Source organism: Marmota flaviventris, chromosome 1, assembly GCF_047511675.1.
Source record: "Marmota flaviventris isolate mMarFla1 chromosome 1, mMarFla1.hap1, whole genome shotgun sequence".
NCBI lineage: Eukaryota > Metazoa > Chordata > Mammalia > Rodentia > Sciuridae > Marmota > Marmota flaviventris.
In genome coordinates, this window is record NC_092498.1 from 175,243,479 (window position 1) to 175,261,918 (window position 18,440).

An 18,440-nucleotide genomic window follows, 5' to 3' on the forward strand; every position below is an offset into this window, starting at 1 on the left:
CTCACTGTGACATGTTCACACAGGCACATGGTATGGTTTGGCTACTTTCATCTGCTCTTCCCCCACTCTCCCATCTCTTCTTCCTTCCTGTCCATCCCCCTCCTCTGCTCCACTGTTCTTTCTTCTATTTTTATGAGATCTCCTGCCAGTTTTAATTTCTTATTTCTCTCTCACTTCCAAGATGAGAGAGAACATCTGACTCTTGACTTTCTGCATTTGGCTTCTTTCACTCAGCATGATGGTCTAGAGTCCCATTTACCACCAAGTGACATAATTTCATTCTTTTTGGCTCAGTAAAACTCTCTCAAACCTAGATACATTGTTATACCCCTTCTCACTCATTGCTTCCATCCCATTATGTTCCTATTGGATTGTTTCAAGAAATGTAATTTATCCTTCCATCAATAGAGAGGGGGAAAAAACCCTAGAGCTTATTACGTCTCTTAGAAACATGCTCTATGGGGCTGGGATTGTGGCTCAGTAGTAGAGCGCTCGCCTAGCACGGGAGGGACCCGGGTTGGATCCTCAGCACCACATGAAAATAAAGGCATTGTGTTGTGTCCATCTACACCTAAAAAAATAAATACATATATATATTTTAAAAAGAAACATACTCTATGCTTATTTTGGTCCAGAAGATCACACTGTGTAGAGCTACATTATTTCCCAATTCACATGTCATTTGGATCTTTTGTTTTGGGAGGTGGTGCCAGATGAGACCAAGGCCTGGTTACATGTGAGGTAAGTACCCTACCACTGAGGGCTGAGAGAAAGACTTAATTATCTTAAAATTAAGGAATAAAGACTATGAGAAAGGTTTCTTAAACTGATATTATTTAGTAGAAATATTCTACCTGTAGACACAATTTCATATTTAGATAACTCCATCTTATACATGAGCTATTCATAACACATTTTCATATATAAGCTTTTCATTAACAGAAATCAATCTAACTCATAGGTAAACCCAGGAGAAGCAGCAAGTGAACACCTGCCTGCTTTTGAAGGTGAGTTTTTTTTTTTTTTTTTTTGAGTGTCAGGAACTCTGCTCCTAAGATGCCCATCTCATTCTTAAACCTCTATCTTGCTATAATTCTTCATTTAGACATACATTGGATATTCTGTCACTATGTGATAGAGAACTCACTTTTTCTAATTCAAGATGTATGATAACTAGTACTGCAATTATAATATAATGGCTTCAGAGACAAATCCTCTATTTCTTTTTCTTTTTTTTTTAAAGAGAGAGAGAGAAATTTTTAATATTTATTTTTTAGTTTTCGGTGGACACAACATCTTTATTTTATTTGTATGTGGTGCTGAGGATTGAACCCAGCGCCCCACACATGCCAGGCAAGTGCGCTACCGCTTGAGCCACATCCCCAGCCCCCCTCTATTTCTTATAGTGCCTTTTTTATTATTTTTAATTTTTTTTGTGGGGGGGGGACTGGGGATTGAACTCAGAAGTGCTGAGCCACAGCCCTCTTTTGTATTTTATTTAGAGACAGAGTCTCACTGAGTTGCTTAGGGCCTCATTAAATTGCTGAGGGTGGCCTTGAACTCATGTTTTCCTGCCTCAGTCTCCTGAGTCGCTGGGATTACAGGGTGTGCGCCACCATGCTCAGCTATTTTAATTTCTTTAATACTTCTTTTTACTTATACATAATATTAGGGTTCATTTTAATATAACCTTATAAGCAACTTTCATAGCTAATATACTGGGTCTTCTTATTTGAGTAATATGCATAATTCATTTCCATGGAGCAGTAAGCCACAAATCAGGAAGGTTCTTTGGATAACTTAGGTTTAGGCATATGTCTAATATCTAATTTCCAATTTGGGTTCATATTTTTCATTTGCATATCAAACTCATGGTGGTCCTTTTTCAACTGTAACTACTTTTGGGATCCTTATTTTTAGTTTTCTATATTAAAAAAAATGCTCAGTCGTGTTGACTTCCTGGGTTGTTATTATTTCCATAGTCGTTTTCATTTAAATAAGCCAAGATGACTTGCAAGCATATTCCAGGGGCCCAGAGCATGAAAGAGATCTTTTTAAGACTAGAATCTGTTTGTTCAGGAAATGTCTGCAAAACTACAGATAGACCCTCCAGATGCATTTTACCCTCACTACCAAGTGTATTCTTTGTCAAATTACAGGGTATTCAAGTTTTTTCCTCCTTTAGTTAACATGAAGTGGCTCTTCCTCAGGATCAACAGTAATGTTGATTTTTTCCCCCCACAAACCCACCAGACTGATTTGTGAGGAGTTGTACATTATTTTCCCACTCTGTTTTGCCTTACAGGATGAACAGTCCCTTTTGCTCTTGCACATAAGGATGTTCTGAATGGACAGATCTGTGTTCTCCACCATAATCCTCATTCATTTCTGGTTCTTGAGACATTCTTTGCAGAGGTGAAAGTGGAAGACTAGTTTGCGTGGTTTGACTCTCAAATGTCCTCTCTATGCTGGCACATGGCTCTAAAGCATGGGTAAAAAAAATCAGATAATAGTTAAATTTAACTTTGAACTCTTCTTAGTATACATTTAGCTACTCCCAAATCATTGGACTATAACTAAGAAGCGAAAAAAAAAAAATTACCTCAACCTGAAGTAGGATAAAATCACAAACTAGTAAACTTAAACGCTGTCACTGTTTGTTTTAACTAATCTCAATACATCATGTGTTAAACCCACCAAAAATGAATTAGAAGGTTCTTAACATTATAATGTCTTTGTCACATAAAGAGATTTTACCTCCTCATACCTTAAAGAGTGAGTCCTTAGAGTGCATTTAAATCTTTTTGCTAAAGGTCAGTAACTGGAGGATAGGCAAACTTCAAATTAGTAAGAGCCAAAGCCCACAAACACCAATCAAGAACAACAACAAATTTCTAAAATTTAATTCAGATTATATGACAGTGGCAACATATAACATAAGATGATGATAGTGTTAGGCACCTATATGGACTATGTCCATTAAGTCCAGTTCTAATATATTCTAATGTCCACTACAGACAGTGGACAAAACAATTTTAATATCATTTACCAATTTCCTACATGAAATGAAGTGAGAAAGTATCGCTCATAACCTTAACCTAACATGAAATGTGCCATTCTGGAAGGCATGATTCTTTAATAGGTTGTTGGGCTGATTTTTTATGACCCAATTTCCTCCCTCATAGACTCTGAAGTCAACTGAAGACCACAAGGAACAGTTAAATGTGTGTGCCTGTGTGCACGTGTGTGTGTATGTGAAATTCTGAAGAATTGCTTTGAGAACTGAGTTCTCAAAACACTGGCATTGGGCCTCATTTCTATGAATTGGTTGATAAGGCTTTGAAATCTACCTTTTGCAGACACATGTGTGCGTGCACACACACCCACATTACAATAATAAACACATAACAATTGGGGTATAATAATAAAGAATAATCATAAAGCATTATTGAAAGAGGTATTATCTTCACATAAAATAACATACATTCAAGATATCTACAGAGAAACTTGGAAAAACAACAATTAAGGTTTAATTGTAAAGCCAGATACTCACTATGCTTTTTTACAGTTCAGATGTGTGTTAGGCAGATGTATACCTAACTAAGCCTACAAGATAAGCTTAATTTATTTGAATGTATTTCTTTCTGCTAGTTTTGTACCTATCCATAGATAGGAGCAATAGTAGCATATTTTACTGACACAGAAGTGTACGTGAGTGTGTGTGTGTCTGTGTGCGTATTCTCCCATGTAAGAATTGAATTAATGTGTATATTTATTTCAATTTAGTAGTTCATCTAAAGCAAGCTAGTATCTGTGTTTCTGGAAATTGTTATGTGAATACCACATGTAAACCTTGAAATCCCTAATTGGTTTTTTAAAAAATTTACATAAACATCACAAGTTATTCAAAACAAGGTAAAAATAACATGGATAATCCAAGGCTTTTCCTTAAAATATAGCTATTTCTCTTTTGTCCCTAGAAGACTTTCTGCCCTAATACAATTATGATTGCTTCATTTTATTCAGAATGTTATTTTTATCTTCTTGTTTCAATCTTTGCTATACTAGTTCAAGTTTTAACGATTGCTACAGTTTTGATCTGTCCAAAGTCCTATGTGTACGAGGCTTAGCCACCAGCTAATGACACCATCGGGAGGTGATAGAAACTTTAGTTGATGGGGCCTATTTGAAAGAGGCGGGTTGTTGGGCTATGCTTTGAAGGCTAGATCTTGATCTTGGTTCCTTCCTTCCTCCCTCCCTGCCTCTCCTACCTGGCCACTGTAAGGTGAGTAGCTTTGATCTGCCACATTCTTCCACTGTGAAGTACTGATTCACTAAAGGCATGGAAACAATGCATCCAGCAGACTATGGACTCAAACCCATGAGGCAATGGGCCAAAATATATAAGTGGATTTTCTCAGGTTCACTGTCACAGTGACCAAAAGCTGACTTGAGAAAACTGGTGCTGAGAATTGGGATTATTGCTGTGATCATATCTGATCATGTGGCTCAGAAGCCTTTGGAATTGGTCTGTGGGAGGAGTTTGGAGGGGTCTGGATGTATAGGCTAGAGAAGCCCTAGAATGTTGTAAGTGGAGTTTAAGATGGAGGATTCTAGTGTGAGCTTACAAAAACCATAATGCTGATAGAAATGCAGACCGTAGAGACTGTATTCATGAGGTTTCAGATGGGAATGAGAACTCTTGGAAGTTGGAGCAAAGGCCATCTCTTTATATTCTGGCAAAGAACTTGGCTAAATTTTGACCAAGTCGTTAAGACTTTCTGTGAATCTGAGTTTAAAGGTGATGGACTAAATAACCTTGTAGAGGAAATGTCAAAGCACCACAGCATTCACGTGGTGGTGGCACAGATAGAACAAAGAGCAGAGTGGAAAGATCTAAATAACTTGCAGTTGGGTCACAAAGAGTTTAAAGTTGTGGCCAAGAAGGGTACAGATGCTGCAGATGCTGAAGATATTGGTGCCATTAAGAATAAACCAAGCACTTTGCTCTGGGACAAGAGGAAAAATGCCTTGTGTACATCTCAGGAATTGGCTAGATCCCATCCATCCATCCCAGGCCCAAATGAGTAAAAAGTGTAAACTCCTTAGACTGCTTTGAGAGCACTGGGGTGCCTTGCTTGTGAAGGGATACTTGGGGAATTATTTCCCTGAGATTTTTTCCCCCATGTTCACCTGTCCAGGAACACCGAGGCTGCTACTGCCATAGTTCAAGGGGCCCTGGATACTTACCCTGGCAGCAAACTTTAGCATCATCCACATAGTGCTCATTTTGTAGGTATGCAGAATATAACCTTCTGTAGGTATGCAGAATATAAGAGTTGTGGAGTCACAGAACCTTCCTTCTAGATTTCAAAGGAAATTCTGAGGGACTTGGCAATGTGTGGTAGGCTCAGGATCCCTGTCAGCAACCACCACAAGGGTGACATGTACATGTTTTGCATGTCTTTTCTTTACCCTCTCAGGGAAAAACAGTTATATAAATACAACAACAGTAGATGAACTATGAAGTTTGACATTATCTTTAATGGAATCTGTACCTTTCCATATTCTTTGGCCATCCAGGACATTCCAGTTTCATGTCCATCACATGGTGACTTCCCATTCTTGAGAGCAAGGAGCCGCTTAAAGTGGGGCAACAGGACATTGCCATCAGTGTCTCCATCTTGCTTTATTCCTGTTCCCTTTCTTATTCTCAGGCTGTGAATTTCACTTTGCATTTCTTGATCTGTCTTGTTTGAGCTGATTCCAGGAACTGGCCTCTGACCAAAAGAATGGACTTGAAGTGGGAGTATCCTCCTGCAGGAGCTGGTCAGTGCCAGTGAGAGAGTCAGGAAGGGGCCCCAGGGAAGATGTCTGATTCAAAGTCTTGTAAAATGTTGATTCTTATAAAGATGCATATTTGCAGATGAGTGAATACAATAAATAAAAAGTGTGTCCCCAGCCTGATGCAGAGGCACGTGCCTGTAACCCCTGCTAGGTGGGAGGCTGAGGCAGAAGGATGGGATTGCTTGAATCTGGGAGTTGGAGAACAGTGTGGACTGGTTTAATCTGCTTTTGTTTTGCTGTGACCAAAATATCTGACAAGAACAACCTAGAGGAACAGAAAGTTTACTTGGGGCTTATGGTTTCATTCCATAGACAGCCAACTCCATTTCTCGGGGCCCAAGGTGAGGCAGGACATCATGATGGAAGAGCCCAGTGTAAGGAAAGCTGCTCAGGTCATGGCACGGTCAGGAAGCTGAGAGAGAGGTGGGAAGGGGCTATGGGAAGATGAACCTTTCCAGGGTATGCCCTCAGTGATCCACCTCCTCCTCCAGCCACACCACACCTGCCTACAGTTACCTCCCCGTCAATCCATTCAAACAGGATGGACTGATCAGGTTATAGCTCTCATAATCTAATCATCTTACCTCTGAATAGTCCTGTCTTAACAGGAGCTTTTGAGGAACACCTCATATCCAAACCCTGATAGCAATATAGTAAGACCCCCATGTCAAAAAAAGAAGAAAAGTTCACGGCCATTTATAAACACAAGCATGTGTTATGATTAATGGTAATGTCAAGGACAGAGTATGAATGCCACTGCAGTGCACACAGACACAATGTCCAGGAGTGCCACATATTACTGCATTCACACATTACTGGATTTTTTTAAACAAACTACAAGCTCAAGTTCTTTAAAAGTCCTGGATAAATGAGCAGTGTTGTCCAGAGTTTGCATTTAATATGAACCATTCCAAAGGAAGGCAAAGAAGTATGCATGCACCAAAACATGCTCTCTTAAGAAGAAAACAACCCAAATTCTATCATTTAAATCACTTCATACTTTTTCTCATGATAACTTAGTAAATGAATTCCTGAGGTAGATGGAGGTGATGAATCTAGATCTGTACTTTTTGGCCAGCAATGGTGATTAATTTCCAGTTAAAAAGGAAAAAAATAATACCAACTGCAGGGAATCTGCATGTTTACATGCTTTCATTGCAATAACATCCCTTTAGTACTGAGTAGGTGTTGCTTTGTTTCAGGCCAATTTAAAGACCCCCACTGGATGCCTGAAACCATGGTTAGAATAAAACCCTACATACTATATTTTTTCCTATACATACAGTCATTTATCATTGAATGACAGGGATAATTCTTAAAAGAATTTTGTGTAATTATTTTGTTATGTGAACATCCTTGAGTGTACTTACACAAACCTAGATGGCATAGCCTGCTATGTGTGTGTGTGTGTGTGTGTGTGTGTGCTATATTGTGGAGCAACCATCACCTATGTGGTCCATCATTGACTGAAACATTTTGTGGTTTGCGACTGTACATACCTATAGTAAAGTTGAATAAACTAAGCTCCAAGCAGAGGGCAGCAATTCAATTCACATTATGCATAGTTCTCAGTGGAAACAAGAGAAGCAGCTCCCTCCAATGCCTGTGCCCTGCACAGCCCATACACCTCCACCCCAGTAACCACTGAACCAAGACACTACTCCTTGACAGCACCAGACAGCCTTCCCCTTCAGCAGTTGCTTTTTTAAACCTCTTACTATTAATAAATACCTTCTGATTGGTGAAACCATAAAAACAAAAATAAACTAAAAGCACAAAATCCATCTTAAACTTTCAACTTCCTTGGGGTGGAGGGAAGCCCAAACTGATAGTGCTCTAAGTTCATTAGAGTGAATTCTTTGCAGTGTACAGGAATTTGCTAGGTCTGCTATAACAAAGTACCATGAACATGAGCCTTGATTGGCCTGAAAGGCAGTGTAACAGGGCTGAGATTGTTTTCCTCTTTACAAGATCCCCAGGGTCAAAGCTTCCTGTCCCAGCATTCAGCCTTCTCAGAACTGCTGATCACCCCCAACACATGGGTTCACATCTTAACCCAACATCAGCGTCCCCCACACCAGGTTGGACCTAACCTGGCTGGGAATCTTTGTTCTGTTTGGCTTGACCTCTAAATTCCCTTTTCTGTGCTATCTTGGAGCCAGATCTGAGGCGCTCCAGGGAGTTTCACCCACTCAGAAGCAATGAATGATGTAGGGTTCTCATTTGCTACAGGGAGAGGGCGTGAAGCACCTGTCTAGTAAGCTGCTTACCTGGTATTAGGGGCAGAGCTTCCCAAACACTATCTTATTCACTCCTCATAGCCACAGCGGGGGTGGGGGTGGGGGGCGGGGAGGCACTCAGTCCCAAAAAAACTGAGGCTCAAACCATAAGTGAAATAATTTAAACTCAGGTCTGATCACCTTGAAGCAGAAGCTTGTATCAGAACCTCTAGGGAACTTTCTTTATAAATTGGGTTTTTACATCATGTGGCAGGGGTCTGGGAAGCTGGGTATTTACAAAAGCTTTCCTGGTGATTCTAAGGGGATCTGTATAGGTAGGGGTGGGGAGTACCAATCGTACTATGATATGCTCTCCTCCAGCTCCCACAGAGCCTGTGTCCCTCCATAGGGTGGTGGGGCCAGAATGCCAGAGGCAAGTCCCTGGGGAACCTGAGCCAGACAGTGGCTGTGACTTACCATAAACTTCCCATAGGCTGGCGCTGGATTCCATTCTCACATGTCCCTCTGAGTCAGTCAGTGTTCTGTCTCTATAATGAAATACCAAGATCACTTATAAAGAAAAAAGGGCCTTTTTTTTTGTTTTGTTTTGGGCCTGTGGCAAGGTGGCACATTGTGACTGGAGGTTACAGATGCAGCACTCCCCACATGGCCAGGAAGAAAAAACAAAAAACAAAAAAAAAAAAAAAAAAAATGAGGGGCCTGGGGTCCTACAATCCCCTTCCAGGGCATGCTCCCAATGACCTAAAGTAGGCTCCATCTCTTAGGGATTCAATCACCTCCCAACAGTGCCATCCTAGTGACCAGGCCTGTGTGTGTGGGGGTCAATCAAGATCCAAACTATAGCATAATCCCTCTTTTTATCTTCACCCCCTCCCCCTTCTGAGAGGAGATGTATCTAGCTGGGGAAAGTGAGGCCCCAAGAGAGATGACTAATGTGAGTCATGAAAGGGAGCCAGAGCCTCCTCAGATCCTCCCCCTCCCAGAAGAAAAGCAAGGGGAAGCCCCCCCTGGGGAATGGCAGGCTGGCACCTTTGGATTTTACCTCCCCTCAGCCTTGGATCTCCTGTTGATCTCCCAGTGTGGTGGTGTCCACGTCCTCTCTTCCACTTAAGCAACTACCCTTGTGGTGTTCCAAGCTTTGGGTCCTGAAACAATGCCCTGGGCTCAGGCAGGGCTGAGTCACTCCCAGCCCCCTACACTTTCCAAGGCCAGCAGGCCTAGAGGTCCCCTTCTGCTGTCTGTTGGATGCTATTGGTCAAGTTCCCTCATATGAGGGAAGCCAGGTACCTGAGTGCATGTATGTCCACGTATGGGAACACAGGTATATGTAGGGGTAAACATGAGAGGCCCTCTAAACCCTGTTCCAAAGAGAGGGCAGTGTCCACACCATAGCATCACGAGTCCTCTCAGGACCCCTAAGGGTGGAGGTGGGTAGAGGCTGGACCTGAGGGAGGCTAGGTGGAAGCAAAGTCTCAGATGGGACCAGGAGATGGGTAAACAGAGAGCAGTGGACATCTAAACTACTCAGTGTCAGCAATGCCTGGATGGTGTGGTCGCTGGAAGATACGGGTGGGAAGGTATGTCAGAAGAGTGAGCCAAAAGGCAGCTGGAGGTGGAGAAGAGTGGGCTTCCCCCCGCAGAAGATAGGAACCCACCTAAGACCCAATCCCACCAGCACAGAGGCGTCTCCTTTTTAGGGTGAATGTGTTTTGAAAGATATGCGGAGTTACCCATTCCCATCAGTGGTCCAATCCGTAGGGAGGGGGAATCACAAACTCCCTATAGAACCCCCACCATCTACCCGTGCTCTGCCAAGAATACTGTGAGCGCCAACCCTGCTCACCACTGGAGAGGGCAGAAGGCTCCCCTGCCCGCCTCTCCTAATGGGGCTCTTTCTCTCCTTTGGCGTCCAGTCTCTGAAAAGGCCATGCTCTCACCGCACAGCCCAGTCAGTATCTGTGAACTTGAAGAGGACGAGCCCCACGCCAGAGCCTGTAGGGGGCTCCCCAAGTCTGTTGGTCAGATCTCCCAGGCGCACAAGGAGTACCGGCGGCCAGAAAGAGAAACGCAGCAATGACTAAATGCCCGCAGGGTGAGAAAAAAATAGGCGGCTTGCAGAGGTGCGCACGTGCTTCTGGCAGGCACAGCCACTGGTCCAGGCTAAGCGCAGAGCACAGCCTGGGTGGTACCCCCCAGCCCCGCCCATCCCGACCCTCCTTCTTCCGCCGCCCGGTAATCCCACAGCCTCGCTCCTGCGGGTTTGCTGAAGTCCAGCCCAAGTCGCGGGAGAAGGGCCTCCGTCCAGTGCGCCCATCCTGTCCCATCCCGTCCCTCTTTCATTGGCCGCCGTCCAGTGCCGCGGTCCAGTGCCGCGGTCCAGTGCGCGCACAACGTCTCCTGCACCCTGACAGCTCTGCGGGGAGCGGAACTCCACTGTCGAGGCTCCCTGTCCGCCTGCGAGAGAGGGCGATCTCCAGCACCGTGGGGCTGCTGCTGCTGTTCTGCTAAGGTGAGCCTCGGTGGCAGCAGGTACCCAGGATGATGAAGGCGCTCAGCAAGGCTTTTTTTTTTTTTTTCTGTTCCCAGGCGAGGGTGATCCCTGCGGCCGCAGGGCTGAGTGGCTTTCAGGTAGAGCGGGACACACGTGCTGGGTGGCCGGTCGGGTGGCCGTGTGGGTGCCCAGAGCCCAAGCAGCCTCCCGGAGCAGTGTATCTGGTTTCCATTTTGGCACAAGGTAGAGGAGCTAGGTAGCCCCAGAAAGCGCGGGGCTTGCGAGGATGGGGCATGAAAAGGAAACTGCAGGATTCTGGTTTGCTTTTCGTGCCCCATGTTTGTCTGCAACCTGCTACCCTGACCTCTGAGGGGTGCGGAGGTTTTTCTTTTCTTTTCTTTTCTTTTCTTTTTTTTTTTTTTTATTACAAGTGATGACCTTTCTCTTGTGCCCTGTTTGTGTATGTAAAAGTATGTAAAAGCCCTGATTGTGTGACCCAGGTCCAGAGCCCGCCTAAGGCTAACACCAGGTTCGAGCCCCACCATTGAGGGATTGCACACTGAGTTTTCAAAGTCATTCCATTGACATTATATCCTATACACTCTTAATTTAAGAATGCATGTTTTGCCCCAAATAGTAAATGACTATAGAAGCAGAGACTCTCAATAACCATATGGTAAAATTTTAATTTCAGAAGTATTTTGCATTGTAGTTTGAGCTACATCCGCAGCCTTTTTGTGTGTGTTATTTTGAGACAGGGTCTAAACTGCCCAGGCTGCTCTTGAGCTTTGTTCCGGATGGATGCCTCAGCTTGTCTTCGCAGGCATTTCATTTCAGCCTGGGCAGTTGAGCCCAGCTGCATCATAAGTCTTTGAAAAATGTTCAAAGTCCTTGTATCACATCCTAATATTTCACATTATTAAAAGTTTTTTTTGTGTGTGAGTTTAGTTTTTTAAATGTTCGTTTTAAAGCTCCTGCAACACTATGAGCTATTGGACATTAGGAAATGTATTTGTGTGTTTCCTAGACAACTAGAATCATGTTTTATATGAAAGAATATTTTTCAAACGTGTATAAATATATTCTAAACTACACAGGGGTAAGTTTTTGTTTTAGGTTATTTTGGGCAAGAAAGTAGTCTGATGGATATCCTGGTATTTGTATAATAACCAATTAGAGGTCAGAGGAGTGATATTTTGTGGGTATCTCTACCATCTCTTCACCACAGAGAAGATTATAGGTTAGTAAAGGGCAGAACTGGGATTTGGATCTACTTCTGAATGATACTAAAACCTCTATTCTTTGTTTGATCAAGTGGATATGGAGAATATCTTCATTATTTTATCAAATTTGATACTTGTTATCCCTAAAACTATTATTCATTTTCCAGAATGGCCCAAAATTATTATCCATTTTCCAAAATTCCCCAAAAGTAAATTAAGAGAGCTATGGAAAGCTGTTGAATAAACCAGGAAGAATGGTAAGCTCTTTGAAGCTACTCTTGTTGCTATTCATTTGAAATTACACATTTTCATGTACTCTTTACTTTGTTTTCATTGTTGCAGATGCAAAATATGACATTGGAAAACCAGGAAATAGAACCTTTGCTTTGGTTTAAAAATGAGGTGTCCCCAAAAGCTCATGTGTGAGGCAACTCGAGAATGTTCAGAGCTGTGACATATTCAGTGAATCAATTCACTGATGTGGAGTAACTCCATGGTAAATGTAGACAAGTCAGATGTGGCCCTTTCACCATGATGCTCTGCCTCACATTTAGCCTAGAGCTATGAAGTCAGAAGTCTACTAATTGAACCTCTGAAACTATGAGCCAAAATAAACTTTTGCTCCTCTGTATTGTTCTCATTAGGTCTTTTGGTCACAGTGACGCAAAGCTGACTAAAACACCTTGTATATGGTGTTCGTAATTCTGATAATCAGTAAAGTAAAACATCAAAGCCCAGGACTCTTTATCCTTTCCATCACCCGACCCAAGGTAGGTGTCTTTTTTAAAAATTCTTTTTTTTTTTTCACAAACTATTTCCTAGTCCACATAATGATGGTAAACATTCTAGAAATAGAGAGTTACAAAACCCTTATTTATGTAACAGAAATTTTAACTAATGAAAGAGGTTAAATAAAATGCTTATTTACCTATTTTCTTTGTCTTCTCAAAAAAGATCTAAAATAATATCAAAGAGTAAGATAAATTATCTAAGAATATATATATATATATATATATATATATATATATATATATATATATAATATATATATATTATATATTATATAAGAGTATAAACAGGCATATGTAACAAGAGCAAGATATATACACGATTGAGATGTGTAAAAGTTGGTGGGAGTACATGATTCTTAGGAATGGTGTTGTGGAAGGAAAAAATTAGAAAGCAACCAAAAAGAACAGGTAGATAAATAGGAATCTGAGGAGGAGATGAATGGGAGAATTCATTTAACCCTTTAAGTCCCGTGGTCCTAGATGTGGGACACCCTTAAAAAATTAAGCAACAAATATGCCACTTACAGTAACTTCAAAGTAAAGATTTTTTTTTTAAAAATAACGTTTTACATTTTTGAGAAAATAGGTGAATGATTAGAGCATTTGAAAAAATATATATATTTCATAGTATATGAAGATATAAAGGATATATAAGCTCGTGAATATGATTTCCAAATTATTTGAATGCAGCTGTGTCAGTTTTGTTGACATATTCACAGAATGGAAAAGTTGGGACTTACTAGATTAAGAAGCTCAAGGTAAATATTAAGATTGAATAAGAGTCAAGATGAAAGACATAAAGACACAATAGAAATAATGACAATAGGAATTCTATTATAATGTATAATAGAAGTTAAGCAGGCATGGTGGCTTACATCTGTAATACCAGTTACTTGGGAGGCTGAGGCAGGAGGATCTCAAGTTCCAGGCTGGCTTGAGCAACTTAGTGAGTCCCTGTCTAAAAATATAATTTTAAAAAAGGGCTGGGTGATGTAGCTCAGTGGTAGAGTACTTACCTAAAATGTAGGAGATTCTGGGTTAATCCCCAGTACTGTAAAAAAGGAAAAAAAAAAAAAGAAGAAGAGAGAGAGAGATGATAGAAATTAAACAAAATATAATGCTCACTTTTAAATTTAGTTTTGATGTCTTATATTTAATCTAGAAAAAACAGTTCATAGATAATACAAAATGAAATCTGTTGGACCTTCTCAGACTTATTGTGAATTATTCATTTTTGACTCTTGTTTCTTATGGTTTCTAACTTAGTGCTTAGCATATTCTTAACTTACTTAACTAATTTATCTTACTGTTTGATATTATTTTAGATCTTTTTTGAGAAGACAGAGAAAATAAGTAAATAAGCATTTTATTTAATCTCTTTCATTAATTAAAATTTCTGTTACATAAATAAGGTTCATTTCTTTCTTTCTTTTTTTTTGGTCCCTTTATAGTGCTGGGAATCCAACCTAGGGACTCATGCATGCTAGGCAAGAAGTACTTTACCACTATTCTACACCTCCATCCCTAAACAAGATTCTTTGTTTTTTTATCTTTTGGTGGTAGGGGTGGAATTCAGTGGTACTTTACTACTAAGCCATGTCCACAAACTTTTTATTTTGAGACAGAGACTCTTTAAGTTGCGGAGGCTGGCCTCCAACTTGCCATCCTTCTGCCTCAGCTTTCCAGAAAGCTTGGATTACTATACCTGACTAAGGTTCTTGATCTGCATCCATTAAATGAGAAAATAATTTTAAGCTGCAGCAGTGTGTGTGTGTGTGTGTGTGTGTGTGTGTGTGTGTGTGTGTGTGGTGTTGGGGATTCAACCCAGGGTCTTGTGCATGCAAGGCAAACACTCTGCCTACTGCAGCATTCTTTGTTTTATTGGCGGGGAGGGTACCAGAGATTGAACTCAGGAGACGACCACTGAGCTACATCCCCAGCCCTATTTTGTATTTTTTTATTTAGAGACAGGTCTCAGTGAGTTGCTTAGTGCTTCTCTTTTGCTGAGGCTGGCTTTGAACTTTCAGTCCTCCTGCCTCAGTTTCCTGAGCTGCTGGGATTACAGGCGTGTGCCACCATGCCTGGATCCTGCACAATTTTTTTTTTTTTTAGCTGTTGATGGAGCAGTGCTGAGAATTAAACCCAAGGCCTCACACATGCTAGGCAAGCACTCTACCACTGAGCCACAACTCCAGCCCCCTGCACAATTCTTAAATGGAAGAAATGTAGAAATTGTTTTCACTTATAGCGATTCTGATTTACTTTTGACTAATACTGTCTTCATGTAATGGACATGTGCATGTACACATCAAATGAATGAAACCATAGTTTGTGATTTTTTTTTCTTTAAAGTAAACTTATTATCATAGGATCATAAAGGAGGAAAGGATACAAAATTATTGGTGGAAGCTGATCTTTTTTTTTTTTGGTGCCGGGAACTCCTGCCCTTTTTATATTTTGTTTTGAGACAGGGTCTGACTGAGTTGCTTAGGGCCTCACTAAGTTTCTGAAGCCAGCTTTGAACTCACGATCCTGCTGCCTTGGCCTCACCAGCTGCTGGGATTATAGGCGTGCACCACTGTGCCTGGCTGGTTTTTGTACTTTTGAAACTATCTCCAGCAATGGGGGCGTTTCAGACTGCTCTCAGGAAACCTTACTAATGTAAGTTTTCATAGCTGTTTTTGTTATTTATTTATTTATTTATTTATTTATTTTGTAACACTAGGGATTGAGCCCAGGGTCCAGTGCGTGCTAGGCAAATGATTCACATCCCAAGCTCCAGTCTGTATAATTACAATAAACCTCATACATAAATTCTTTCATCTTGAAAACTCAGTCCTGTTGATTAGATTTGTTCATCCCTTTCTTCTCTTCTCATGTGAATATGGGGCCCTGATTGATGCAATAATTTGAACAGCATTTAGAAGACTTTAAATATTCAACCTGAATAATGGTAGTTTTATATTTTATGCTAGATCCTTTCTCTAATTTTTTTGTTTTTGGAGAGAGAGAGAGAGAGAGAGAGAGAGAGAAGTGGGGGGAGGGAGAATTTTTTAATATTCATTTTGTTTTAGTTTTCGGTGGACACAACATCTTTATTTATTTTTATGTGGTGCTGAGGATCGAACCCAGCGCCCTGCACATGCCAGGTGAGCACGCTACCACTTGAGCCACATCCCCATCCCCTCTCTGATTTTTTTACTATCATCCCATAGAGTATAAATAGGAAAATAACTATTCCTATGCTGTTTGTAGGGGAATAGGAAAAACGTGGATTTTAAAAGTATTTTTTATGTCATAATTGTATTTAAAAATAACTAAATCTATAATCAGATAAGCATTCCTCTTCCACAATTGTTTTATTCTTTTTCTTTCTTTTGGTTCTTAAGATTTAACCTAGAGGTACTTTACCACTGGGCCACACACCCCCCAAGCCTTTCTTGTTTTTTTTATTTTGAGACAGGACCTCATTAAATTGCTGAAGCTGGCTTTGAACTTGTGATCCTGTCTCAGCCTTACCAGTTTCTGAGATTATAGGTGTGTGCCATAGTGCTTGGCTATTTTTTTTTAAACTTTTGAGGTGGGATCTCACTGTGTAATACTCAGGGTAATACATTGGGTAGTACCCAGGCTGGCCTAAAACTCATGGCCTTAAGTGATCTTTCAGCCTTAGTCTCCCAATTACATGTCTGGCTTAGAATTTAGAACTTTCCAGATTTATTTTTTCAAAAGGAGTCTTCTTATAAGCTTCCTGAATTGGTATTTTAGAATCAAATCTTTTCGTTAAATTCAAATGACTATAATGCAACCAAAATCAATATTGGTATACATTAATCAAAGATTATGTATTTAGTATATTTGAAACAAATGTTGACATTGTTTTCATTTTCAGAGCTTTACAATTCTGTGTAGGTTGGTATATTATTTCATTATACCAGTTTAGGATATCTTAGCAATATTTGTCTTCTTAAACCAAGATGCTTTTCCTCAGTGGGATCATCACTCCTACTCCTAATGTGTTTATCCAGATCTGTCATCTTCTCTGGGTACCTCAAATTCGATATGTCCCAAACCTAAGACGGTGACCTTGACCCCTTCCTCTTTCCTCTTTTAATCTACTCTGTCACCCCATTTCCCCCCATCTTTGTAAACAGAATCAAAACCCTGAAGCTGGGGGAAGCCCCAGACTCCCACCGTCCCTTGGATCACCAATCTAGGCACTCCCCAGAGCCTGTATGTTCCACCTGTTTTATCAATCTTTATCTTACCGCAGGGATTCACTTTTGCATCCATCATTTTGGAATACTCTTTTTCAGTCCCTCCCTCCTCCTGTTGGGTTCACCTGCTGCCAGAGCTGACGTTATTCTAAAGTGTATTGGTGATACTGGGACTCAGCTGCTTACCCAGTGGACCTGCACTACATGAAGGGGAAATTTCACCCTCCAGCAGAACACATGTTCTGATTTTCCTACTGCTTCCTCTGTTCCCAGTGACTCTATCCCATGTGGTTTTGGGACTCGTTTGTTACGATGTCATACCTCCTCCTTTGCTTGTACTGCCCTGGCTAGGACACCCTTCTCACCCTCCGTGGCCCTTTCTTTTAAGATCTGACCCTTCTGTTTGCAGCATTTCCTGAGCGCCCCAGGTGAATGGACTTCTTTCCTTGATGCCTTTTCCTGTGTTCATTTCAGATGTAGAACTAATGCATTGCACTTTTTTGTTCTTACTCGTTTTCCTCTCTCTGTGTCTTGAGTACAGAACAGAGTGTCTCTTCTATTTTCAGTTTCTCCCATGATAATGCCTGTGATTTGATAGACATGATAAAAATTTGTTGTTGTACCGAGTGAATGTTATGATTTGGATATGAGGTGTCCCCCCAAGAGTTCACATGTGAGACAATGCAAGAGGTTCAGGGGAGAAAGGACTGGGTTTTGAGAGACCTAACCCAATCAGTGAATTAATTCCCTGGCAGGGATTAACTTTGAGTGTTGAATGACGTGGTAGGCTGTGGCTGGAGGAGGAGTATGTATTTCTCTCTGGCAAGTGGAAACCTCTCTGCTTTCTGATCATGATGTGAGCTGCTTTTCTCTGCCACACTCTTGCACCGTGACGTTCTGCCTCACCCCATCCCTGAAAACGGAGCTGACCTTCTATGGACGTAAGACCTCTTAAACCCTGAGCCCCAGCATAAACTTTTTCTCCTCTACAATTGTTCTGGGTCAGATTTTTTAGTCACAGCAGTGAAAAAGCTGACTTAAACAGAAATTGGTACCAAGAAGTAGGGTTGTTGTTGTGACTGAGCTGACCATGTGGTTCAGAAGCATTTGAAGCTGTTTGGAATGAGTGTGAGGAATTTTGAGATGTGTAGCAGAGAAAGCTGGAAATGCTTTATTTAGATTGTTGTAAGCAGAGATTAGTGGCTGATTCTGGTGGGAGCTCAGAGGACCAGTATGGCAATAGGACTATGGTCAGTGAAGACCGGGCTCAAGAGGATTCAGAAAAAGAGGGCTATTGGAATTTGGAGTAGAATTAGTAGTCGTGTTACGTTCTGGCCAAGAAGTTATCTGCATTTCTGCCTGTGTCCTGGGACTTTCTGTGAGGCTGATTTTAAGAGTGATGGACTTCTTAAATCTGGTGGAAGAAAAGTCCTGGCAGCATAGCATTCAGGGGGTGGCATGGATATTGCTGGTGGCTTTTAGCCAAATTTATTGTGATAATCAGGAGCAGAACGATTTGCAGACTTAAAAGTCTGGAGTCAAACGAGGGCTAAGGGAGTTGCAGTTGTTGAAGACCCTATCACCACCACTAGGGAAATGCTAAAGACTTTGACTGGAGACAATAAGAAAGA

General features: G+C 41.2%; 2 long non-coding RNA genes across 2 annotated transcripts in view; one reads left to right on the plus strand and one right to left on the minus strand.

The window, feature by feature from the left end:
* Positions 1-2,111: 2,111 nt before the first annotated feature.
* LOC114084525 (uncharacterized) lies at positions 2,112-9,226 on the minus strand. The gene is made up of 4 exons (XR_003581330.2): positions 9,130-9,226; positions 8,544-8,614; positions 5,559-5,826; positions 2,112-2,481 (listed from the first exon to the last, which is right to left on the minus strand). It is a non-coding gene; the product is annotated as an uncharacterized lncRNA (long non-coding RNA).
* A 1,325-nt stretch (positions 9,227-10,551) lies between these two features.
* The window catches only part of LOC139707664 (uncharacterized), a 102,913-nt gene continuing 95,024 nt past the window's right edge, over positions 10,552-18,440 (plus strand). The window contains exon 1 of the long non-coding RNA XR_011709137.1: positions 10,552-10,596. This is a non-coding gene — a long non-coding RNA (uncharacterized lncRNA). The remainder of the gene's footprint in view (positions 10,597-18,440) is intronic.